Genomic DNA, 21,595 nt, shown 5'->3' with positions numbered 1-21,595 from the left:
GTTCGCTGACGATTGTGTTATTTTTCGTGAAATAACCAATGAAACCGATGTTAACAAGTTGCAACTCGGTCTTAATGCAATATCCAAATGGTGTATGGAACTAATACTAACAAATCTAAAGTGCTACGTGTTTTTTGCCAACAAGCCACTTACCATTAAACAACGTTCCTTTAGAAACAGTCAACTCTTACAAGTACTTAGGTGTCCATATAATTACAAATCTGTCATGGGCAATTCACACCGAATACGTTGACTACGCTAACCTCATGTTACGCTACTTGCGCCTTAACTTCGATAACTCACCATCTAACCTAAACATGTACTCTATAAAACTAATACGTCCTAAATTAGAATATGTCAGTTCGATTTATCTTTTGTAATTATAATAGAACTGCGAGCATTTCTTCCATGAAATCTAAACTTCGTCTTCCCTTGTTGTCTGTTCGACGTAGAATGGCACGTCTAGCACTCTTTTATAGGCTTTCTCATCATAGTACGCTGCACACAGAATTCTGTGCAAGACCCCATTCATTATGTATCACGCCGTGTTGATCATTGTCATAAAGTCGGGATCAATCTATGTAGCACAAAACATTTTTGCAGTCATTTTTCGCTCTAACATGTATAGGTTGGAACCACCTTCCCGCTGATATCGTAAATATCACTGATAACAGCATTTTTTGTAAAGCTTTAGCTATCATTGTATAACCAGGAATTACCACAGCAGCGAACACTGTATTGAAAGAAACAGCTTGTATTCTAACATTGTCTTGTTCATATTAATGTACCACGTTTGCGTTTTTACCACTCCCGTCTTTAATGTCTCTGGCCCTGAGGGTATTATAAATAAATAAAATTAAATGAATCTGTAGAAACATTGCCATGTCCAAAATACCTAGTGTTCCTACTGTAATAAAACTTGAGCTAATGTCACCATCATCTGTAGAATGCAATGCTTATTTCAATTTATTTGTTCATGTTACTCAAGAGGGGTGTTCATCAAAGTGTTTGAACTAAAGGAAACAAAAGCAAAGCGTCGAAAACAAGGGTGGAACAGGTAAAAGTATCGTGACATTCAGTAAAAGCAGAAATTCAATAAACGGTAGCAAATGTACAGCTGCAAATTGCAGTCCATGAGCAAATAGGCAAACGGGGAAAGATATTTGCACTTTCCAGATGCACTGGCGCTGCTACGCGGATTTTTTTCTGAACCTGTAGGACGGCCATGGGTTTTCGGCTTATTCGGTATTCACAGCGCTAAGTAAGCATAACTGACAAGCGAACATACTGCATGTTCATGTGTCGCTGTGAAAAATAATGGACTGTTGATGAACGTAAGGCTACGCTATTTTCCGAATGTTTCTCTAAAGAGAAAAGTAATTCCGCCTGCATTAGTAAATTGCCCGTGTAGGAAGCGACAGAAGATGCGAAAAGGAAAGACGGATGGCAACGCAGCCTTGAAGTTCCCGCACCAGCTCACCGTGAAGTCATGGATTTTGATAAAGCCTGCTGGGACCTAGTTAAATGCTTATCAGTAAAAATGGATTACATTCTGTTCTAAACGAGCCATAAAATGAGGATGGCTCAGTAAATGTTCCTGAACCTTGCCAACATGGCCCAAATAGAAAAAATACTTCGAAAGTGCATTCGAACCATGAACACCTCTGTTACATGACCATAGACAATACCACCTCTGTCATACTGTTTCGCAATCGACTTACAGCAAGAGAGCCCTTTTCATAGCGTGTCAGAAAGCTAATAAAATGGGGGTCCCATCGCTCGAACATCGCCTATAATGCCACAAGCAACGCTGCTACTTCCGTGGCAGTGGCGGGTGGTAGAATGTGACACATCGCTTATCGAGGTCACGAAACACGCTCCACAGACACACATTCACATGCACTTTTTAGAACTTAAGTCAAAGTATTCTTACCCAAATTTTACACAGATGCGTCAAAGTCACAGCTCTCGGATCTTACGCAGCTCTCGGTACCTCTTTCTCCGAGTCCGGTGCTCTGCACACAAGTATTTTTACAGCAGAAACCTATGCAGTACTGTCTGCAGTAAAACACATCAAGGAATCTAAACTACAAAAGACAATAATATTCGCAGACTCCTTAAGTGTTGTAAAAGCATTACTGTCTTTGAAAAGCACAAGCATCCTGTTTTTATTAGTACTATTTATTCATCAAATAACCATCTGCTAGTATGCTGGGTTCCTGGGCACAGGGCAATGATAGAGGGTAATATGCTCTCCGACGAAATACCTACATCAGTTGCATCGGAAGCTATTGATTCGACCACGGCTGTTCCTGCAGAAGATCTTAAGCCTTTTTTACGAAATATGAGTTTTGAGAAAGATAGAAGACACAAGGGTTGGCCTTGGATCTGATAAACACACGTGTGTGTTTTTTAAAGTGCTCTTTTTGAAATATTCTTCGTGGACCTATTTTCAGCAACTGTTTACACTCCTTAATTGCAAACTGCCATGGAGCTGGTTTATGCCTTAAACTAGCACTCTTTCACCAAGAAAAAGCATTATTTAGCACAAAATTCATAGGAAAGGCAAGGAGGTGACAGGACGGAACACTACTAACACCATCCAATTTTACTGCTTGCGCAGCAATATAAAGCGAGAGTTGAAAGGACGAGGTTTGGGTTTCCGTTCGTTGGTTCTATGGGTTTTGGAGCCCTACACAGCGTCTTTGCTAGGCAGACAAGCTTGTGAGATGTGCTTCTGCAATTTGTACAGCACACTGACAGTGCAGGTGCGGGCCATATCTTCGGAAGGAAGTGCACTGACGGCACCATTCACGGCGCAGATGACTCTCATAGAGTCAGGCAAGGCACCAGTGTTGATGTTTGTTCCCTTGCCCAAAACAGCATGTTTAGGTGCAGTGTAGTTTTAAGAAGACAAGTTAAACATTACTTTCATGGTTTGAGTGGCCGCATTTTTCTTAGAGCACTAAATTTCTTTTCTTCCAACTGCCTGCCCTGGTGTTTCCTTAGCGTCGGCATGAAGTTGGCATGGAGTTACGCATCCGGGAACTCGTGAACAATGACCCTGTAGTTGACACTTTGCGAAGAATACATCGGCTTCCAAGCCCTTCATTTTCTGTTGGCATACTTTTACTTGTACTGTTAGCAATTTCTTCTCGGCTTGCTGAATTATCTTGAGGCCCCACACTGACACTACTGATGTCTTCAATTAAAGACTTTTCAGGATAAGACTCCTGGCTTTGCAAGCGTGGTTTAAAAAAAGGTGGCGCTTACAGGTGGGTATTGAAGACCTGAGTGAAATGATCCGGCAAGTCTTGGTTACATCTTGTGTGTAGTCCTGTTGGAGTTAAACGTTTTATGAAAAATTGTATGGTCACTAACACGATGATAAGCACTTGGTCATTCACCACAACTTCATAGTCGTTACCTGGCTAATTTCGTCGAACCCTTGACAGTACCTTCTACAGAACTTATGTACAAAACATTGTTACCTAGACTTACTGGTTCGTCTCACTCGCGTCCAGAATAGAAATCTCTAAGTGCCACCTTTCCTGCAAAGAACCATATCCTGAAAAGTGAAAGCATCGGTTGTGTCAGCGTGGGGCCTCGAGATAATTCGGCCAGCTGGGAAGAAATTACTGGCAGCAAGAGTTCAAGAGTGCTGACAGAAAATCAAGAGCTTGGAAACTCGAGCATTCTTCACAGGGTGTGAACTAGAGCAGACCATTATTCGGGTCTTCTGGGGCGTACAGCTGAATGTCAACTTCACAGCGAGACTAACGGACCACCTGTGGGGGCAGTCACAAGAAAGCTTGATGTATTATAACCAAAACAGCCTGTTCAAACCAGGAAGTTATCTTGAGCTTGTCTTCCTACAAGCCCACTAAACCTGAAACGGCAATTCTGCGCAAAAGACAACTTCAACACTGGCACTTTACCCAACACTGACGAAAGTAAGCTGCATCGTGTAACGTGCCAGCAGTAAGCTCTATCTGAAGCAGGAGAAGGGCACACGAGCTTACCTTCCATGGTGTAATCCAGGAACCTGTCTCGGCTCCAGAAAGGGAGCTTTTTGGCTTGGCTTGGGTCAATGACCATAAAATTATAATTACCTAACAGAACGCATTAACAGTTGCAGACTCAGGGTAATGTCTTGCTTTAATTTTGTGGACAAAAACTGATGAAAGGGTGCCCAATGTGACTAGTTATCCTGTCCAGGAGTCCGTGATTTGAAGAAGTTTGACAATCATTTCATTGGCTAACAATCGCAAAGCATACTTGTGCTGTCATTTGAAACAAAACCAGGCACTTTAAGGAACGGTGACAATTTCTTTAGGTGTGCAGAGCACCTACACTGCATATATAATTTTGGTTAAAAAGAAAGTAAGGCGGAATGGGCCATATAAAATTAATGGCAATAATTTTGGCATAAGTAGATTTTGGCTCAAACCATCTGAAAGTTTCTTGTTTTAGAAAGTATTAAATTTTGTTAAATGTAGCTGCTGTCAGATGATTCTTTATAAGCATTTGGCCTCATGCAATACTTCTTGCCTTAAATAAAATTTTTGGGTTTTATTTGTCAAAACCACAATATGATTGCTGAACGACATATTGTAGGGCGAAGGCACAAATACACAGATGATACACGAAAACATGTCACAGGTGCTGCTAATCACTTTATTCTAAACACAACAGGATACTGTATATATACTCTTCCGAACGCACAGGCGCACTAGCCACTTCGGGAAGACAACAGAGGGTGATTATCCGTGCTAACACAATAATTTTGAAGATCTAAAGAAAGCAAGTTCCGCGTCGTACAAAACAACAGAGGTCTGATTTACACAAGCACAACTTTTTTATGTAAAACGCTTTGAGTAGCTCACATGCAATTTTATCTTTACTTCTGCCTGGGATCTTCACATCATAAAATCCCGCACGACAAGGGCAGGCTTTTTTTTTTGCTGATAGATGCGCATTCACGTCTGTCGTCATGTTTTTAGCATGCTCCCTCATTCAATCATTGATGGAGCGGCCAGTTTGTCCTACATAGGACTTTCCACAAAGCAGTCGGATTTCATAAACCACACCGGGACCACATTGCCCATAAGGTGTTACATGTTGTACTTGGCAGCTTACCTTAGATCTGCCCATTATGCGGGGACACGTTCGGGCCAGCCTATTGGGAACAGAGAACAATACAGGCACTCCATGCCTGTTCGCCACTTTCTTTAAATTGTGGCTCAACTTATGCACATACGGTACAACTTGCGTTCTTTGGCCACTCGGCTCACCAGCTCTGGCCTCATTCACCAGTGTGCCCGCTTTTGTAGTGTTCTCTGCTCCCAATATGCTGGCCCAACTGTGTCCCCGCATAATGGGCAGATATAAGGTAGGCTGCCAAGTACAACACGTCACACCTTACTGGCGATGTGCTATCAGAGGGGTTAATGAAATCCCACTGTCTTGTGGAAAGTCCTATGTAGGACAAACTGGCCGCTGCATCAATGATCGAATGATGGAGCATGCTAACAACACGACAAAAGACTTGAATGCGCATCTTTCAGCACACTGTAAAGCCTGTCCTTGTCGTGCGAGATTTCATGATGGGAAGATCCTGGGCAAAACTAAAGATAAAACCGCACGTGAGCTGTTGGAAGCATTTTACACAAAAGAAAAAGAGTAGTGCTTGTGAAAGTTGACCTATGTTGTTTTCATGATGTGGAACTTGCTTTCTTTAGATCTTCAAAATGGTCGTGTTAGCCCTGATAATCGCCCTCTGTGCTCTGCCCGAAGTGGCTGGTGCGCCTGCGCGTTGTGAGGAGTACATATACTGTATCTCGCTGTGCTTCAAATAAAGTTGCTAGTAGCGCCTGTGACGTGTGTCTGTGCATCTTATGTGTATTTGTGCCTTTGCGCTATATTATGTCGTTCACCAAACAGCAACTTGCCTAACACCAAGTCCTTCTGCACAATATGATTATGTGCCCGCAGGGGCGTGTGCGAAAGCAGGCGTTTGGTGTGTTGCGACACCACGGACCCGAGCACATGGGGGTTGGACCCTCCCGCGTGTAGCCGTGGGCGGCTTAGCCGTGTCTGGAAAAAGGGGGATCCTGGGGGTTGAGCCGAGGCCGGGTGTTTGGACCTTTAAGGCCCCCTGGCGGAGGCAACACAGCTCTTCGGCGTCTGCTTCACATAGACGGCACCCCTGGGCTGACCCACCCAGGGGAAATCAGCAGTTGCCTTTTCCTATCCTCCTCTTAAATCTTCGTCTTTCTCACTTTCAATCTATCCTGTCTTCTTTTCACTTCATTTTACTTCCGTGTTCCCAGGCAGCTAGGGTTAACCTTGTGTGGGTAGCCAACCTAGGATATCCCATATTTGGTTATAACAGTGGCGTACAGCTGGCGTTTGCAGTGCCTATCTCTTCCAGGTATTGCAGCGTCCCCTAGTTGGGCTCCATGGTGGGTGGCTGGCGCTGCTGCCGAACACTCACCTATACTTATGGCAACTTCTTTCCCCCCACTCACTGATAGCCGTCTGAAACGAGGGCGCACCGAAGATGTTTTCCACTTTTTTGGACGCCAAACACAGAATTTCCCCCGATTTCACGTAATCCACTCAGAAAAAACAGACAAATCAGTACGAACAATCTCACTTGTCCTTGTGTCAAAGACTCTGATTGATATTTTTGGACCAGGCTATAACGCATCCAGGATGGCAAGCGGGGATCTCCTCTTGGAGCTCCGTGAACTGAAACAATACGAGAAACTACCCAACCTAGTGGCATTTGGAGAAGCTCAAGTAACAGTAACCCCGCACCGTACCATGAATACCACCCGTGGCGTTGTATCAGATGATGACCTGTTGCAGCTGAGCAAAGCTGAACTCCTAGAGGGCTTCAGTGAGCAGAATCTAATCAATGTTAAACGGATCAAGATGAGGCGCGACGGCAAGGAAATCCAGACCAAGCACCTGATACTAACTTTTAACTCAAGTGTTCTGCCCGAAACCATCGAGGCCGGATACATCAAGCTTCGTGTCAGGCCATACGTGCCAAACCCTCTACGATGTTTCAAATGCCAGCGCTTCGGCCATAGTTCACAGAACTGCCGAGGCCGACTAACATGTGCTAAATGTAGTTCCGGTGACCATGCCTCTGAAGCGTGCGAAAACACTCCACACTTTGTCAACTGTGATGGCGAGCATGCCGCATACTCGCGGTCGTGCCCGTCTTGGAAGAAAGAAAAATAAATTGTGACAATCAAAGTAAAAGAAAGTATCTCATTCAAGGAGGCACGCAGGCGGGTGTCATACCTGCCAAAAACCAGCTTTGCCGAAGTGGCGCGTCAGGGGGCAGCGCCACATCGGCCCCCGGCGGCTGTCTGGCACACGCGCAGTGGGCCGGCGGCGACGCCATCCGCCCCCTCGGCAGGTGCAGCTAGCGCTGCTCTGCCAACTCACAAGAAGGGGCCATCGACCTCCGGGCTGGTGGCCTCGAGGGCCTCGTCTCTCGTGGCGAGGCCTTCTCGTCAAACCAACCGCTCGCAAGAGCGCGTGTCCAGCGCGTCGCAAGAGGCTATGGACACAACAACCAGCCAGACGGCGCCACTTGCGCCTAAGGAGCCGCGAGAGTCTCTCGATCGCTCCAAACAAGAAAAACACCGCATCACGGCGCCCGGAAAGGGCTCTGTGAAGTAATTCCTCTTTCTCAACACACAGCACAAAACCCACATTCAACATGGATACACAAATATTACAGTGGAATATCCGAGGACTCCTCCACAATCTCGATGACATCAAAAAACTCCTACATAAGTATAATCCAAAGGTGCTGTGTGTCCAAGAAACACACCTCAAACACACACAAACAGATTTTCTCCGACAATACGTCATTTTTCGTAAGGACCGCGATGACACAGTCGTGTCTTCCGGTGGTGTGGCTATTGTAGTCGACAGAGGTATTGCCTGCCGGGAACTAAAACTTCGTACGCCCCTAGAGGCAGTTGCTGTCCGAGGGGTCTTGTTTGACAAGCTGGTCACTGTCAGCTCTATATACATCCCTCCCAATTATCAACTACATAAAACCGAATTCCAAAACTACATAAATGAACTTCCGGAGCCATACATAGTTGTCGGAGATTCCAACGCACATAAAACTTTGTGGGGAGACTCACGTTGCGATGCGAGACGTCGCCTAATTGAAAATTTTCTGTTTTCTTCAGGCGCAAATTACATAGATGAACTTCCGCCGCCATATATAGTTGTCGGAGACTTAAATGCACATAACACTTTGTGGCGAGACTCTCGTTGCGATGCGAGAGGGTGCCTAATTGAAAACTTTCTGTTTTCTTCAGGTGCATCTATACTTAACCAGAAAGAGCCTACGTATTACAGCGTTACACATAACACATATTCATCCATTGACTTAAGTATAGCATCGAGTACACTAATGCCATACCTGGAGTGGTCTGTTCTCAAGAACCCCTTTGGGAGCGACCACTTCCCAATTATGCTAGGCTTAACAGAACATGATAGATGCTCGCCACACGTTCCCCGATGGAAGACTCGGCTAACTGGGAACTTTTCCGACAAATAACATATTTAAGCCGTGATGACATTGCCTCTTTTAACATACACGATGCTGTGGCGTATATAACAGGTTTTATCATTGACGCTGCTGAAAGGTGCATACAACAAACTAATGGACTAGCTAATAAACGTCGCCTGCCTTGGTGGAATGATGAATGCCAGAAAGCACGTAAAAAGCAAAACAAAGCCTGGGGATTGTTTCGCAACTCCCCAACAGCTGAAAACCTGATAAATTTTAAACAAGCAAAGTCACAGGGCAGAAGAACGCGTCGACGTGCAAAGAGAGAGAGTTGGGAAAGGTACATTTCCAGTATAAACTCATACACCGACGAAACAAAAGTCTGGAATAGGGTAAATAAACTAATAGGCCGGGAGTCACATCCTCTACCCTTAGTAAGTAGCCAAGGTGATAGCCTGGAAGACCAGGCGGATTGTCTAGGTGAACGCTTTCAATATGTATCAAGTGAATCGCATTATACAGACACTTTCCTGAAGTTCAAAGAACGCGAAGAGCGGCAGCCTCTTAACCGCAAAGGTTCTTCGAGTGAGGCTTACAATCAGCCATTTAGCTTAGCCGAACTTAAAGCATCTCTCGCTTGTTGTAACAACTTGGCGCCAGGTGGCGATCGTATCATGTACGAAATGATTAGGTACTTAAACCCCGAAACACTGACAACACTCCTCTCTCTCTTTAATGCAATGTGGGCGGCTGGATTTATTCCTTCCTTGTGGAAAGAAGCCATAGTCATACCGGTACTTAAACAAGGCAAAGACCCGTCCTTAGCCAGCAGCTACAGGCCAATAGCTCTAACAAGCTGCCTGTGCAAGCTGTATGAAAAAATGATAAACCGGCGTTTAATCAGTTTCCTAGAAAATAACAAAATACTAGAGCCCTTCCAGTGTGGATTCCGAGAAGGTAGGTCGACAATAGACCACCTTGTTCGTATCGAGGCAAACATCAGAGATGCGTTTATTCATAAACAGTTTCTACTTTCTGTATTTATAGATTTAGAGAAAGCGTACGACACGACATGGCGCTTCGGGATTCTTCGAGATCTCTCTGCGATGGGGGTCCGCGGAAATATGTTTAACACAGTCGAAAGCTACTTGTCTAACCGCACGCTTCGCGTAAAAGTGGGCAATGCTTTATCTAGAACATTGACCTAGGAGGCTGGCGTGCCACAAGGGGGTGTACTTAGTGGGGGTGTCACGGTCCTTGCGGAAGATAGCAAATTGCGGGAGAAAGCCTGTCTGTGTGGGTTTTAGGTATGTCTCCTGTACACATAGCACCTTGGGATTAAACTTACATAAGAGTTCTTTGGCGTCATCGAGGTTGTGGAGGAGACCTCTGATGTTCCAATGTAATATTTGTGTATCCATGTTTATAGTAGTTTGTGCTAGAGAAAAACTAAATTAGCCCACAGGGCCCTTTGCAGGCCCCGTGATGCGGGGTTTGTCTTTTTTTGTGCGCTCCTGAGAGCTGCGCCGATCCTTCGGCGTCTGAGACGCCGATGCACTTGGCGATGTATCCATCGCCTCCGCCGAGGCGCTGGATGCCCGCTCGCGGTGTACGCTCGCGGGTGATTCGGGCTTCTCTGCGCGAGCAGAGGCCCCAGAAGTCCTAGAGCCCGCAGGCCCGGAGGGCTGCTGGCTCTGCTTGCTAGCTGGCGGAACAGCACTAGCTGATACCGCAGTGGGGGCGGGTGGCGCTAACGCCGGTCCACTCTGCGTGGTCCGAACGGCCGCCGAGAATCGTTGTGGCAGTGCCCCCTGCCGTGCCACTTCGGAGAAAGAAGGCCCCACAAATGAGAGGCGTTTTCGTGCTTCTTTGAAGGAGATGTTTTGTTTTACTTTGAGCGTTATAATTTCTTTTTCTTTTTTCCATGTGGGACAGGAGCGTGAATATGCCGGGTGTTCACCCTCACAGTTTGCACAGTGGGGTGGGTCGTTGCAGTTGTCCGCGGGGTGGTCATGCGACGCACACTTTGCACAGGTGGTACGGCCGCGGCAGCTCTGAGAGCCGTGACCGAATCTTTGGCACTTAAAACAGCGTCGGGGATTTGGTATATAGGGTCTGACATTGAGTTTGATGTAGCCTGTTTCAATTTGTTCGGGGAGTGTGCTGGTACAAAAAGTGAGAATCAGGTGTTTTGTCGGAATTTCCTTATCGTCTCGCCGGATCTTAATTCTCTGTACATTTGTTACGCGTTTAGCCTTCCAGCCCTCTAGGAGCTCTGCCTCTGTCAATTCCAGTAGGTCCTGTTCTGAAACTACACCTCGTGTGCTGTTGAGGGAACGATGAGGGTTTACTGAGATTTGAGTGTCACCAAATGAAACAAGATATGTCAGTTTGTCATGTTGGATTTTGTCACGCACTTCAAGGAGAAGGTCGCCACTGGCCATTTTAGTAATTTTGTATCCTGGGCCCAGAATGTCGGTGAGGCAATTCGCGACAACAAAAGAAGGTAGGGTTCTTAGAGTCTTTTGGGGGATTCAGCATGGATCACGTGGAAACGTGGGAAGATCTCTTTGCTCTTGGCGAAAAAGTTTAAAGGTTCATCGGTGCGCCCTCTTTTCAAAAGAGAGCGATCAGGCAACTTTGGGAATGAGCTTAAAGCCATAAATGTATTTATTTTCGGCAGCTCTGCCAGCCGCCCACCACGGAGCCCAACAAGGGGACGCGGCAAGATTCTGTGTACACAAAGCCTGCCAGGGCCAGCAGTACACAGCCACTATAACCCAATATGTATATATGATATATGTTGTTTTCTGGCGCAAGGGCCAGCTATGGCCAAAGAGCGCCAAGACGTGGTGTAGTGAGTGAGCAATGGTATGATCAATGACAGTGGGTAGGTGTAGGGTGGCTGTAAAGGGGCCTAAAATCCTGCGCACTAAAGGTGCGTAAAACTAGACAAAATTAATAAAATCATGACAATGACGTGATAGGGGCACAATGAATATAGCATAAAAAGCTGTAAGCGATACAAGGCACTACTGCCTCACAGAGACCCTTAGAAGCAAGAGTCTGGAGGAGAGTGCATTTCAAAATGCTGTCGCAGCAGCGTCATCTGAAAGAGGACCCTGCTACGAATCTCTCGGGCGAAGAACTTGCAAAATGTCGATGTCGTTTAAAAAGGACTAAAACTGAGTCGTGCTGAAATACCGGGTCATTAGCTAAAAACATCGCTGGGTGAAGGGGTATGTTCTCTCTATAGGCTTGAACAAAGTGTTTCTTTCTTTCAGGTTCTATTAGGGGACACTGCACTAGGATGTGAAGTACAGTGAGTACCTCCCCACATCTAGTACAGGTCGGGGGTTCGCCTCCAGACAACAAGTAATTGTGCGTGCCGTAAGTGTGTCCTATTCTGAGCCTACAGAATAGGACATCATTTCTTCTAGATTTCGTGGTGGATGGCCAGTTCCCTAAGCGAGGCTTAATTAAATGAAGTTTGTTTAGACTCTGGGCGTCCCACAAACGTTGCCAGTGGGCTCGAAGTCTCTTGCGTAGATATGGCTTCATATCGGGAACAGGGACGGGCATGGATGTGTTTCCAGCTTTTGCGTCGATGGATGTGGCAATCTGGTCTGCCAGTACATTTCCCTCGATGTCTCGGTGTCCTGGCACCCAGCACACCACAACATGCTGCCCAGACGCATATATATTACATATTAATGAATAAAGCGATACTATTACTGGATTTTTGTGCCTTTTAAGAGATTTTAAAGCTTTTACTACGCTCAGCGAGTCTGTGTAGATAATTGCTTTTGGTATTTTCGATTCTTTGATATGTTTAAGAGCCGACAGTATTGCACAAGCCTCTGCTGTGAAAATGCTCGTTTGGGGGTGCAGCGCGTCGGCATCTGAAAATGATGGGCCAACCGCTGCATAAGAGACGCCAGCATGAGACTTTGATGCATCGGTGTAAAATTCCGGACAGGAGTATTTATGCTGCAGTTCGAGGAAATGCATTCGAATGTGTGCAACCGGGGCGTGCTTCGAAACATGTAAAAAGGACAAATCACAGTCGACAATCTGCCACTGCCACGGTGAGACCTGTATAGTGGGTGTCATTAGACGATGTTCAAAGAGTGGGACATCCATTTCCTCAGCCAGACTTCTCACACGCAACGAGAAGGGCTCTCTTACTGCAGGTCGGTTATAAAAGAGGTGGGAGCTGGACAAATCATTTACGGTGGAATATGAGGGATGTTCACTGTTTGCATTCACTCTAAGAAAATACATGAAAGCTGTGTAGGTCCTCTGGAAGTGGAGGGACCACTCATTGGATTCCACGTAAAGGCTTTCTACAGGGCTTGTCCTAAAGGCACCTGTAGACATACCTAGATGGTGGATGGGGTCCAGCATCTTCAACGCGGTTGGGGTGGCTGACTGGTAAATTATGGCCCCGTAGTCTAGGCGTGTTCGTATGAGGCTTTTATACAACTTTAACAGACACTTTCTGTCACTACCCCATGTAGTGCGTGACAACACTTTTAAAATATTCATTGTTTTCATGCACTTGTTTCTTAGATGTTTTAGGTGTGGTATGAATGTTAGCTTAGTGTCAAGAATTATGCCTAAGAATTTATGTTCCGTTTTTACAGGTAGACGCTGTCCTTGTAGGTCAATGTCGGGGTCGGGGTACAGTCCTCTCTTTCTAGAAAAAAGGACGCAGGCGCTCTTTTGTGGATTTAGGCAGAACCCATTCTCGTCTGCCCATTTAGCCACCTTGTTCAGACCAAGTTGAACCTGCCGCTCACAGATTGCAAGGTTGCATGATTTAAATCCAATCTGTATATCATCGACGTACGTTGAATAAAACATGTTGCGTGGGATGCATAGACGCAAGGAATTCATTTTTATAATGAAGAGAGTGCAACTGAGCACCCCACCCTGTGGCACTCCGGTTTCCTGCACGAAAGGCCGTGATAATGCATTGCCAACTCGAACACGGAATGTACGATTCAGCAGATAACTTTCAATCACATTTAACATATTACCACGTATACCAAAGTGGGAGAGGTCTCTCAGTATTCCGAACCGCCACGTGGTGTCGTATGCTTTTTCCATATCGAGGAAAACAGAAAGGAAGAATTGTTTGTGAACAAAAGCTTCACGTATCTGTGCCTCAATACGTATCAGATGGTCAATGGTGGATCGACCTTCGCGAAAACCGCACTGGTATGGGTCAAGCAGCTTGTTTGATTCTAGGAAATGTATCAGACGACGGTTTATCATTTTCTCGAAAGCTTTGCAGAGGCAGCTTGTTAGAGCTATGGGCCGGTAACTCGATACGGACGATGGATCCTTGCCCTGCTTCAGGATAGGGATCACTATGGCCTCTTTCCAGGCAGAGGGGATCTCGCCGGAGGTCCATATAGAGTTATAGAGACAGAGAAGGGTTTTCTTCGTTTCAGAGGGTAGGTTTTTCAACATGTCATATAGTATACGGTCAGGGCCTGGGGCAGATTGGTTGCAACAGGTGAGTGATGCATGCAGCTCTGCTAGGGAGAAAGGTAGGTTATATGGCTCGTTTCCGGTGCTCTTTCGGTCCAGTTTTTGTTTTTCTGTTACTGATTTGTATTGTTTAAACGCTGGAGAATAGTGTGATGAACTGCACACATGTTCAAAATGTGCACCCAGATGGTTCGCTTGGTCCTCCAGGCTGTCTCCCTGCGTGTGTACCAGGGGAGGCGGATGTGTTTGTCGTCCTCTTACTCTATTCACCCTGTTCCAAAACTTGGCCTCATCCGTGTACGAGTTGATACTTGATAAAAATGTTTGCCAGCTGTCTCTCCTGGCTTGTCTGCGTGTTCTCCTACCTTGGGACTTGATTTTCTTGAAACTGGCAAGGTTTTCAGCAGTAGGATATTCGCGAAGCTGCCTCCATGCTTTGTTCTGCTGCCTACGTGCGTTCCGGCATTGTTCATTCCACCAAGGAACACGGCGTTTGCTAGAAAGTCCACTTGTTTGGGGAATACACTTAGAAGCTGCGTCAATTATGAAATTAGTCAAATACTCGATGGCACCGTCAATTCCGTGCGATGAAATGTCACCCCACGAGAGCTTACTGGTAAGTGTTTGGAATTTATCCCAGTCCGCTGCATTGACCTTCCACCGAGGAGCATGTGGTGGCGATTCGTATTGTCTTGGTGCTCTCAGCAGTATTGGGAAATGGTCGCTCCCGTAAGGGTTTTTTATAACTTCCCATTCAAGTTCAGGCAATATGGATGGAGAAGCTATGCTGAGGTCTATAGAGGAAAATGTTTTGTTTGAAAGACAATAATATGTAGGTTCTTTTTTGTTAAGCAGACAAGCACCGGATGAGAAAAGAAAATCTTGAATTAGACGGCCTCGCGCATCGATGCGAGCGTCGCCCCACAGGTTGTTGTGTGCATTGAGATCGCCAAGAAGAAGATAGGGCTCTGGCAATTCGTCTATCAAGGACTGAAATTCGTGTTTGTGTAAGCGGTAATGTGGCGGTATGTATACCGAGCAAATAACCCAATATGTATAACCAAGGTTGGTTATCGCACACAAGGTTAACCCTCGCTGCCCAGAAGATCGGAAGTAAATAGAAGAGAGAAGAAGACAGGATAGATTGAAAGTGAGAGAGAAAGACGAAGATTTAAGAGGAGGATAGGAAAAAGCAACTGCCGATTTTCCCTGGGTGGGTCAGCCCAGGGGTGCCGTCTACGTGAAGCAGAGGCCAAAGGAGTGTGTTGCCTCTGCCGAGGGGCCATAAAGGTCCAAACACCCGGCTTCGGCTCAACTCCCAGGATCCCCTTTTCACCGGACACGGCTAAGCCACGCACGGCGACACGCGGGAGGGTCCAAGCCTCATGTGCTCGGGTACGTGGTGGCGCAACTCACCAAACGCCTGCTGACGCAGACGCCCCTGCGGGGAAAGATAGGTTTCAAATCATGTAACATCGCTATCTGTGAACGACAGGTGCAGCTTGGATTACATAAATTGTCTAAATGGGCGGATGTAAATGGGTTCAAAATAAACGCACAGAAAAGTACATGCATTCTTTTCTCAAACAAAAGAGGCGTGACACCGGTGACAAATCTCACGATCAATCGAGAGGAACTATCCATGAGCAGTGAACATAAATTCCTGGGCTTAATTCTGGACTCTAAGCTTACCTTCATCCCCCATCTTAAATATCTGAAGACTATGAACCTTTTTGGAAATTCTCTCGCACACAACATGGGGTAGTGATCGAAAATGCCTCCTAAACTTGTACAACAGTCTTGTCCGCTCACGCCTTGATTACGGAGCTATAATTTATAACTCTGCAACGCCAAGTGCATTAAAAATACTAGACCCCGTTCACCATTTAGGTATCCGCCTCGCAACCGGTGCTTCCCGAACAAGCCCGATCCAGAGCCTCTATGTAGAGTCGAACCAGTGGTCACTCCATCTGCAGCGTTCATATAGCAGTTTCACGTATTTTCAGACAGTACAAGCAAACAATGAACATTCTTCTTATTCCACCATAAACGATATGACCGCTGCTACACTCTTCCATAACCGACCTGCAGCGAGAAAACCGTTCTCATTACGTGTAAGGAATCTTAGTGAGCAAATGGATGTTCCATTGCTTGAACATCGACCTATGTCTCCTGCTAAACTGTTACCGCCGTGGCAGTGGCAGATCATAGAGTGTGACACATCGTTCGTAGAGGTCACGAAATACGCTCCAGAGGCACAGATTAAAATGCATTTCCTAGAGCTTCAATCCAAGTACTCGTGTACAGAGTTTTACACAGACGCTTCTAGATCACATGCCGGGGTTTCTTATGCAGCCGTCGGCCCATCTTTATCGGAATCCGGTGTACTCCACCCGCAAACAAGTATCTTTACGGCTGAGGCCTATGCACTATTGTCGGCTGTGGATCATATAACGAAAACAAATCTTCAAAAAACAGTTATATTTACAGACTCTCTAAGCGTTGTGAAAGTCCTGATGTCACTCTGCAAGCACAAAAATCCTGTACTCATTGAGCTTTATTCCGCCCTATGCAGAGCGTATGTAGCAAACCAGCATGTAATAATATGCTGGGTGCCGGGCCATAGAGGCATTGAGGGTAATGTGCAAGCAGACCAAATGGCCACATCAGCGACATCACACACTAGTAATCATACTGTAGCTGTTCCTGCAACAGACTTGAAACCTTTCTTGCGAAAGAAACTGCGAAGCCACTGGCAACGCTTGTGGGACGCTGAAACAATAAACTTCACATGATTAAACCACAGTTAGGTTTCCGGCCCTCAGCTACGAAAACACGACGAATTGACGTCATATTCTACCGTCTCAGAATAGGACACACGTACGGCACCCACAATTTTTTGCTTACTGGTGATGAACCACCAACCTGTGGTAGATGTGGTGAGAGGCTGACCGTCCTCCACGTCCTGCTGGAGTGTCGGGAAGCCGAACCGGAGAGAAGAAAACATTTTCCTGTAGCATACCGCTATCATATCCCTCTTCATCCCAGGATGTTTATTGGTGAAGAACCACTTTTTAATGCCAATGCAATCTAATCCTTGGCTTTTTGAGCGATGTTGTGCTACATGTTATTAGTCCAATAAATTCGTAGCGCATCCCCTCTCTAGAGGATGCCGCTGTGATAGTTTTTTTATAGCACATGCCTCCAGGCCCTTGTGGTTCAAAGGCTCTGTCTAGGCAGTTGTGCTTCTTGCCAATTACTGCATCTTTAATATTTTAAATATCGTGTCATTCTTTCTCAATGCATTCTTCAATGCATAGTACACCTCATTAGTCATTGCCATGATTTTAGTACATGTATATTTGACGCACTTTACAGCGATTATTTTTAGGCCCCTTTACAGCCAGGCCTCATCTATTTCTCAGAATTCATCACTCCACTGCAAACTCACAAACACTGGCATGGCGCTCTTTGGCCATACTTGGCCCTTGAGTATGATTATGGGGGACACTGTAGTGGGGAACTCTGGATTAACTTTGAACACCGGGGGTATGTGCCCAATGCACCTTATGGGGGTGTTGTTGCACTTTGCTGCCATCAAAATGTGGCCGTTGTGCATGGGATTTTATTCTGTGCCATTCGGCTTAGCAGTGCAATGCCAAAGCCACTACGCCACCACGATTTTTAGTTTTGCTGGCAGAATAGCAGTTTCCAAGTAATTTAATTAGCTCGACCTGTTGATGCTGCTCTCTAAAAGTAGATTTTATGCATGTTACTTAGGTTGCTTCAGTACTAGTAATTATTATTACTCAAATGATGTCTTTTTTTACTGTAATAACACTTGTTTCAGTCATCTGCTAATGTGACAGGTTATTCTACCGCACTATAATGCACGTTTCCTTAGGAGTCATAAGCATTGCAGGAAACCACTTAATTTTAATAAATTTTGTTCAGTATCGCATGTTCTGAATGCTAAAGCATTCTTACCTGTGTGAATGTCAGCTAAACTGCTTTTGCCTATGTGTTATCTTATTGCATGTGTGAAAAAGGCTGTTGGCTTTTGTTTACTTTTTCAGGTGCGCGGCAAGCTCTCAGTCTAGCAACACATTCCAGTGGTCTTCTGTCAACAGACTGGGTGTATTGAAGTACCATTACAAGGTCAGATAAACAACGCTTGCGAGATGTATGACGTGCTCTTGCTTAAAATCGGAGGACTTCGCTATTAATGTAAGCTTGAATAGGTGTGCTGAAGAACCTGTGTAACGTGTACTTGTTTATTAACAAGTACAAACCATTACCTCACCTGACATTTTTTTCACCTCAACCTAACTCTTTCTGTAGATTTCTGAACAAACCATTACAGCGACACAACACTGCAGTAAGGTCAGCACAAGTGTTCATGCATGAACACTTGTATTTACAAGAATTGTATTTGCATTATTATAATAAATATGAATATGAGGTGCCTATCTTTTTCAGGGTGCATACTCTCGCAGGTCGTACAAGCTCATCATCTTGTACGCACTCAGCTCGTAGAAACGAACTCGTTCATAATGTACGAGAATCTCGTTCAGTGACAAGAACGCGATCTCGTACACATGTGTTCGAGAAATGTACGCGATTATTGCTGCGTAGACTGTACGAGGTTCTCGTAGACTCAACGAGTTCACGCAGACTGAACGAGTTTCTCGCACAGTCTACGGAGCAATAATCGCCGACACTATTTCTCGTACATTCTCGTTCACATTTTTTTCAATAGGGCAAATAAGTGCATTTTGCCCAAATCTAGAGAAATCCAGGGAACCCTTCTGCACGAGTTTAGGAAACCAGCGCAACTGTGTCCTTCCTTCATTGTTCACAAACGCCTCGAGTTTTGGTGGCACCATAGAGTTTCTCGCTATATCCAAACTGGCGCTGCTGCGCTGTGGTATCCCTGGGAAAACCGGTATATTGTGACTTCGGCTTGGAATTATTCTCGGAGAACTAGAAAGCCTTGAAGACGCACCTGGCTAGCTAGCACCGTTCCGTCTGTCACAATGATTAATTTCCTACTAAACAGCACGTAAAAGGCTGCTTTAGCTTTATTATTACACGAAAATGTATTGTCTAATTTTGAGAACTTATTATTGGATGTACAATTATATGAAACGTAAAAATTATCAGCTGGCCGCTAAACTTGGAGGGCAGACCACAAGATTCTCGCTCGCTTTGGAACGACTTGTCTGTTCTTGCCTTTCTTCGCTGGATTCTGCATTGTAGGTGAGTAAACTTGATTGAGATGTAATATTGGTGAATGACAGCCTTTTATGTAGATTTCAGTTTAAGAACGCGTTATTTGTATAGCCATATCCACGTTTTAGACGAAGCCTCGAAGACACATATCCCGTAATTCCCATGACGGCACATCGCCCTTTAAAAACCTCGCATAGGCGGTGGAGCCAGATTACCCTCTAAGTGTTACAGTGAGAAACTATGGGTGGCAGCATGGAGCGCTGCGCCGATGACTGTGCGAACTTTTTTTTGTTTCTGAAGTTCACGAAAATGTGTTTCCGCGTTTTTTTTTCCTTTCATTTTTTGTGTGGTCACGCTGGTTTGGACACGGCCAACTACGGCGACCCGATACAAAGGGCAGGACCACCATGACCATCACTATCAGCTCCATGCTTAATAACCTGGCTTAGATTTTTTAATATAGAGGAGGCGCTGCCTATATATTTTGATGCGATGTCTGGTACAGCCACAACTCGGCCCTCGGAAGAGCGAAAAGCCCGGCGAAAAGACCACCCGCTTGGGCTCGCTGCTCGACCGTCAAAGAACCCGGACAGCGCGCTCAACCTGCTGAAGTGGGAGTGCGCCACACCAGGGAAACAGGGGACACCCTGGGAAGGAAGCCAACACAAGATGCAGACGGCCCTCAAAGAAGACCACCCCTCCAACCTGCACGTCCAAGCCCCCTGCGCTCTAACCCAACGCGCTCCCACTAGACGAGGATAGGGGCTGGAAAGCCGCGACCACCACCAAGGAAATATTGTTGGGCATTCAAGACCTGCTCAACGAGCACATCGTAAATGACCCTGCACAGTCCGAGGCGTCCAACATCTACACCCAAGATACGAGTGCCGCATCAGAGAATAGGCCAAACAAATGGCAGCGCCGGAGTGAAAGCAAGAATGCTGTCCCAACCAAGCAGCGGCGTACTTTTATCGTTAGTTATATCTTTTGCGTTTTTTAAGTTACTGCAAATAAAATAATTTTACAACGAAGCTGTTAGGCCTCCAGTTGGTCGGGATTTTAGATAGTTGGGAGCCCGTTACTGGCGCTGAGCGGCGGCGTCCCTCGTAATCGAGCGAACACGCTCGTACCACTGCTCGGGCGATCGTCGTCTTCCGCAGCTCGCTAAACGAGTACATCAACATTGCACCCAACCGCCCCCTCCGCACATGAATGAAGAGCAGCGGCTGAGAGAGAGAAATGTAGGGACCTTGGGTCCCTGAGACCCGTCCTCACCCAGGCACTACGCGGCAGAACGCCGCGTAGTGCCTGTCATAGAATTGACAGAATGCCTGCCTGCTGGCGCGGCCAAAAAGCCGCGTCCGAGGCGGGCCGGCTGCGTTCTCCTGCGACGGCAGCATACCAAAATACCCTCCCGGATGACTGCATGATGAAGCACCACATAGTGCCGATGCACTGATTGTTCGTAAGTGTCGCTGAGTAAACCGCACACCACGGGAGACTAGCAGGAACGGAAACAGTATATGAATCCAACCGCATGCACCCTGCATGTGAAAGCAAGAAAACTGAATGCTACGCACTCCAACAGCCGTACATCACTGTGACAGCTGCAGAGCAACACCGACAAAGCAACACACGGCGCCGATGTTCTCGAAAAAGCCTCGATGGATTGAAACACATGAACGTCGTTATGCAATACTTCATAGCCTCATACAAGCCGTTGTGGAAGCTGCACAGAAACACGTGGCACAGATTCGTAGTTATTCTGAGGCGCGTATTAAGGAACGCGACCTATAGTTCCTGTCACGATCGATTCCGGACATGGGGCGCGCCAGGCGGGTCGAACAAGCGCTCAAATCACCAGAGCCACGTCCGAAACATCTGTGAATGCCCGCCAGCACAATTACCAGGCGATGATGATGATGATGATGTGTAGTGTTTAATGGCGCAAGGGCCAGCTATGGCCAAAGAGCGCCATGACACATGGTGATGGGTTCTGAATGTATTATAGATGGAGTGGACAGTAGGATGCAAATGGTACACAAAAGGTGGCTGTAAAGAGGCCTAAAACAAATCGCTATAAATTGCGTAAAATATATGAGTGTTAAAATAATGACAAAGACTAATGATGTGAGCTATGAGCGTAAAGGTTTCATTACAAAGCGGTGACATAATAAAGTATATGCAATAGCACTATTGCCTCAAGAGGTCCTTGAAATCAAGGACTGAGAGGCACGTGCTGTAAAATGTTTTTCCACTGCAGCTGCAGCCTGCAAGTCGAGGCTGCGCTACAGATACCCTGGCCAGATGACT

The 21,595-nt window shown here is 46.0% G+C and overlaps 1 pseudogene; it reads left to right on the top strand.

Annotated features, from left to right (window-relative positions):
- Positions 1-19,774: 19,774 nt before the first annotated feature.
- LOC119448505 (SUMO-conjugating enzyme UBC9-like) lies at positions 19,775-20,212 on the top strand (annotated as a pseudogene).
- The last annotated feature ends 1,383 nt before the right edge of the window (positions 20,213-21,595 follow it).

Source organism: Dermacentor silvarum, chromosome 4, assembly GCF_013339745.2.
Source record: "Dermacentor silvarum isolate Dsil-2018 chromosome 4, BIME_Dsil_1.4, whole genome shotgun sequence".
Classification (NCBI taxonomy): Eukaryota; Metazoa; Arthropoda; class Arachnida; order Ixodida; family Ixodidae; genus Dermacentor; species Dermacentor silvarum.
This window is presented reverse-complemented; position numbering and strand designations above follow the sequence as displayed.